We start from the raw sequence: 6031 nt of genomic DNA on the forward strand, positions 1-6031 counted from the left end.
CAGAGTGAACAATTTCATGATTGCATTGCTCTAATCATTCCCATTTCCACACACCTTATTTTTCTTCTTTACTTTGTACTCCTTGCATCATGTTTAATATTTCTAGTTTTTTGCAACGCTGTCTTTCTGATTATATTACTAGGTTTGTCCCACCCATCTTCAGCAACTCAGAAATGACAATGTTATCATCACAATTATTATTATCAACAGTTACTAACAACAAGTAAGCTGAAATGAATAGGCTGCAAAAATCATCTATTCTGAGGAAGCTGAAAAATTGCCTTTGACGTGATCTTGCCTAAATCAAATTTTAATATTCAATTTCATATCCAGACAGGTGGGTTGATAATATAATGCATGGTGGTGTTAATGAGGCTGATAACAGGAGATACTACTCTTCCTAGCCACCCTTTTTGTTAGAGAGAACTTCTTTTGGACTGAAATGGATGCTTAGCAGTCTGAAATAATCTTGACAGGAGAAGCCCGTACTCCATAAAAATTTTATCAGCAACAACAGTGATCCTGCTGATATTCAAGTGAGATTCCCAAAACATATCAAAACATGAAGTGTATGACAAAACATAGACCTGTGTATCATAAGTATTACAAAGTACGTCTGTGTGCCTTGCCTGTCAAGTAATTCCTAGGAGCTCTAGCTCCATAAATGTAAAATAAGATATATCAGAGGTGAATTCATTGCCATATGCCACTTGTAAGGTATCTTAAAGTGCAGCAGGTGAGACAGAGTCCTGTCCCTGCTTTGCTGAGGTATTTCAGACAAGTCACTTCATCTTTCTGTGCCTTTCTGCACCATATTAAAATAGGGTGAATGGTGTTGACTTCCTCATCCACTGCTTTGATAGAGCTAAAGGCATTTCCTATTTGCCTTCTCTTGCTATAACAGAAACTTTCTTCTATAGCTTTCCCTGTAAGTCTGAGTGCAGCATTGATAAAATAATTTAAATCTACATTCCTGGGTGCTTGCCAGAAAACAGATAGTTTGGAAAATTCTTAGGCTGGCTTCCTCTTTCAGAATGGAGGTCTGTATTGACTTAGGAATGGCAGATCCTCCAGGTAAGTGCTGGGGAAACATGCTTCCTTTAATCAAGATGGTAAGGCTACAGCAGAAAAGTTTAATTATTTAAGTTGTTGGGGTTTTTCACTTCCCACACAGGAGACTTTCACTCAAGGCTAAGTCTGAGACTGCAGTATTAGGGGGTGTGTTCATGGTTATCTCATGTAGATCCAAGCCCTTGCTACAGCCCAAAGGGGCTGTCTTACCCATCCTCTGCCCCTGGCTTGGCACCCGCAGCTCTTCCTCCCTGCCATCATCTGCTCTGGATGTCTAGTATCTTTAAAAAATGCAGGGTTTAAGCCATTTAGAAAATCTGAAAATTATATGCAGCCTCTCACACAAGGGAGTACATGCATGTTCTTTACAGTCGTTGGTAATATAAAATGGTATAAATATGTATGCTTAGTTAAGAAAGAAAAACTGGGAAAATATTTAACATAAACTTCTAGAAAAACCAAACAAAAAGTCAGAATGAAGCTCCCCCTAAAAAAACAGACTAAAGTGAAGCAAAGCAAAAAAAAAAAATTAAACTGAAAAATAAATATTAATAAAAAAGAAAAATGTTACAAGGTGTGATCTATATTATGAAACTGAAGAACTAAAGGAAATAAATTAAAAGTGAGAAATCTTTGAAATTAAAAAATCACTTAAGACATCCACATTAGCCTGCTCTGTAACAGTCTAATACAATCGTGATGAATTTATGCATAAGTCAGTTCTGGGTTTATCATCCCAGACTGTACTATGCTTACTTTTAAAGGCACATTTAGTTTCTTTCATGTGTTTTCCCCATATAGTACAACTCTTGAGTTAAGGTTGTGAGCTTTAGCCTACAGAAACATTAATGTTAGCCATGTATGAAAATACCTATAACATACATCTGATTGAGATACCCAGTCTGACACCCCATTTCCCTGAGTCCTTTAGCATTCCCACTTGGTAACCTCATCACTTGTCCTGAAGGGAGGGGGTCTTGGGAGCTGGTGATTAGCTCTCCTTGAGCAAGGCTTTTCACCAACCCCCACACTGAAGCAAGTGCTGGAGATGGATTTATGCCAGTTGGAATTTCTTATCTGCAATTCAGTTATCTCTTCATCATCAGTGACTACCTCTTCCTTCACCTGTGACACAAACAAGCCAAAAATATCACATAGCCTTTCCTTTTATAGTCATATCACACTGTAGAATGATACTGATTCTTCAATCCATCTGTAGCAAGAGCAGGCTTATGGGTAACTTCAGATCATATTGATTCCATTTTCATGCATTTTGCAGATGACAGATAATATGTTTGTCAGTTTTGTTCAATGAAGAGCACTAATTTAAAGCCGCAATTTACAATCACGGTACTGCCAGAAATTGTATCAAATGAAAAATTTTATCGTGTTTTGCCATCTAGATGAGACACAAAAGTTGTACTTAGCCATCTAAACATTAAGAAAGTTTCTTTTGAAATTAAATGCACAAAGCAGCATTGTATTATTATTATTACTGCTTTTATACGTAACTTACGCCACTAACTTTTCTGCATGTCTCCCTCTCACCGGACATCTTACAGATTCTGAGAAAAAAATCAACTTTTGTGTCCATGAGACCTGGCCACTTTATAGAAGGGCTACCCTAGCACATTACGTAAACTGTTCTCAGAATATCAAAATATGAAGAGTACCAAAATTTTATCCAAATACACAAATATCCCTAGCTTTTCTGTAATGAAGGTATTTATTATTACTTCATCATGTCATTCTTTGTTATTTTCTGTTCTTTTTTTTCTAGGTCCTGTAAAGCTCTTTTTTGCTCCTGCATACTGTGCACCATGGGAAATGTTAAAAAAGGAAGTCTCTCCAATGTCTTTAAGTTTGAAAATAAATCATATTTATAGGCAGGAAGTAAAGCAGCCTTTCTGAGTGTGGAGCAGATTTATTTATTTTGAAATTCAGAAAGGACCTGAGTGGGCACTGACCCAGTGAGGACAGCAACTGACCCTGGACTGGGGGACTTGCTCATTGCTGACCTGGGGCAAAAGCCCCTCCTCTGAGCCCCATGACAGGGGCAGGTGTAAGTCATATTGGGGACTGTGCCAGGATGGGTGCAGTACCAAATTTTCCCTGTGAGATGCTCAGAAAGTTGACTGAAGTGTATATATATATGTGTGTGTGTGTATATATATATTTGTGTGAGAGTAGGCTGCATCAAATACTGATGAAGCAGGAGGCTTAAAAGCTTACACTCTATTTTAAAAAATGACTCAGGAACAGTGTTTTAAAAGTAATGAGACCACTGCAATAGGAAAAGGATGATGTCTAAAGCACTCAGATAAGTTACCTGGTGCAAATGGAAGTCACTAGGAACTGGACTCTTAGCTGGCTTTGCAATATCAGTAGGTGACTGGCTGAATTTTTAGACACCAAAATATATTTGAAAAATCTTTCCATGCAAAGAAAAGTGAAATTTTTATTAACTGCTTTATATTCTGATTATATTTTGATTTATACAGCTCTGTTTACATAATGATCCAAGGCCCTTTTCTCTGCTGTTCTGTAAGGTGCTAACAGGGATAAGAGAAAAAAACACAAAAATCTTCACACAAAATGTAAAGGAGAGAAAAGCTCCAAGAGCACAAAATGTCAGTTAGGTGGACGCCACTAATTCTGTCTTATTAAGTCCAGTATTCCCAAAGGGTAATGGTCAGTGGTTTAGAATTTCTTCGTCGAGCTAGATTAAACTACTATACCTTTTTCAGTCATTTTTGTTTAGACTAAACTATTTTTTTAATTATTACTGTGCAAATTATGTTTTTGAAAGTTTGAACTTTTGTTTTGAAATCCCATTTGAAATTATGTGACAAGTTTTCCCATTGAACAATTGTTCTTATTTATCTTCCCTGATGAGTCCATGTGCACTCTTCTTCATAATGAGGTGTGGCACAGAGAGATATAGTGTAACAGCTGGGGCTTTTTTTTTACTTTGGCTGGTACTATTATTTTTGTTTGAGGCATTTTGCCATCTTCTGTAGATCAGATTATCTTCTGTTAAAATGAAAAATGTGACACAACAAAATTGAGATATTTTGGTCTGTAAAAGAACATGCATATTTTACATTTGCAAGAAGTAACTTCTTCTATCCAGTGGTCAAAATGGAAATTCAGAACTGCCAGGAGCAGTTTTGAGTGATACACACTTTTAGTCTTTCTTGGTTTCTTATCAAGGCCCCATACAGCTTTCACATGCAGTGATTTCTCAATAATCTAAATAAAATAAGTTTTACTGATCTTCTTTCAGGGATACCCCAAAAATAGTCTACTGACCCAACTCTCTGAAGGTCTGTAGATAAGTTTGAGAACTACTCATTCTGAAGCCCTGTTTGCCCTTATTCTATTCTGTATTTCCCCTACATAGAAAGTATAGAACTGACTCTGAAATGCCAGAATACTGGCCCACTTCAACCACTGACGATTGCATTAGTAATATGGATATTTTACATGTTACTGCAATAATGATGATATCAGTATGGTATGAAACATTAAAAAACATACAAAAATAATGTTAAAAATTCTGTAAAATAAAAAAAATAAACCCTCCAAACCAAACATTTGAAAAAATCTAGAAAGAGAAATGTTTTTAAATTGGCATCTTTTGGAATATTTGATTGAGCAAAAGTTCTCAAATAAGACACTTTGGTTCATAAAAGAATATGCATACTTTATATGCACAACAAATAACTTTTTATTTTTACTTAATCCAAAAGCAAATTTCAGATTGTTGGACATTTCCCAGGAGAGGGAAAATCTAGATGTGATCCATTTAACACTGGCTGCCCACAGGCTCACTGCTGGCCGCGTTGAGCTCAGTACCAAAAGCGGAGTGACAGCAGGGACACGTGCGACTGGCTTTGGAAGCCTCAGCCAGCCACAAGGCAGCAAAGCACCCGCGCTAAGCAGCGTGTAGGCACAGCATGCTGTGAAGCTGCTTACCCAGCAGGAGCATGGGGCCTCGTCCCAGGAGGCGCTGAGTAACCCCAGAGGTGCTGAGCCCTCTTTTCCCAGCTTGAGTTTGGTGCTGGGAGATGCCCAGCACCATGGTGGGCTTGGCAGGCTCAGGAGCACACCAGTAGTATTGCACTTTCAGGGGTGAAGCATGCACCCTCCTCCCAGGTTCAGTGGCAGAGCAGAAGCTCACTAGATCTTTTTCTCGCCCATTTATGGAGCGGTTTGGGTGTCCCAAGGACGCAAAAGGGGGGACTTAAAACGTCTCTGCTGCAGAACAGGGGGACCTATAGCTGAGCAAAGTGGGGAATCCTCTTTGATTTCTCCGTCCCTCACATATTCGTGCCCATGCCCTCCCAAACGAGGCCAGAAGCGAGCTGTGCAGCACATTCTCCCTTTCCCCCACTCCCTGCTGATTTGAGCAGCTCTCCGGTTTCTCTGGCATGGGACGTGTACATCTCCCTCTCCACCGTGTCAGCGAGAGCACAACCCATAGGAAGGAAAAGGTATGGCATGAGGCTGCTTGCAGATGGTGAAAGCAGAAAGTCTCCTTCCTCTGCTTCAGATATTCTTGTGGCCTAATGAATAAAACACTATTTTTTTCCCCAAATTAATATGTTACCTCTTTAATGACAAACCCATTCTGTTCCAAGTGCTGCACTTCTGTGAACAATGTGCACGGAACTGACTTCTTTGCACCTGGAAGTAAACAAATGGACTTATGTTTTAATTCAAACTAATCATTTCTTCAAGTCCATATCCTTTATGGTAATATTCATTAAGCTCTTCCATTATACCTGGTGCAAGGGGAAAACTGGTAATTGCATTCAAAGCAATGATAAGTTACCATTTTAATGATTCCTTATGTTGTGAGTAATTTATAAATCACTCGGTATCTTCTCAGTGAAGCTTGCCTTCTGTTTTTAAAACGTACCCTTTCAAATCCAACAAAGGGTTTCAGTGCAATAAG

Source organism: Harpia harpyja, chromosome 5, assembly GCF_026419915.1.
Source record: "Harpia harpyja isolate bHarHar1 chromosome 5, bHarHar1 primary haplotype, whole genome shotgun sequence".
NCBI classification, from domain to species: domain Eukaryota; kingdom Metazoa; phylum Chordata; class Aves; order Accipitriformes; family Accipitridae; genus Harpia; species Harpia harpyja.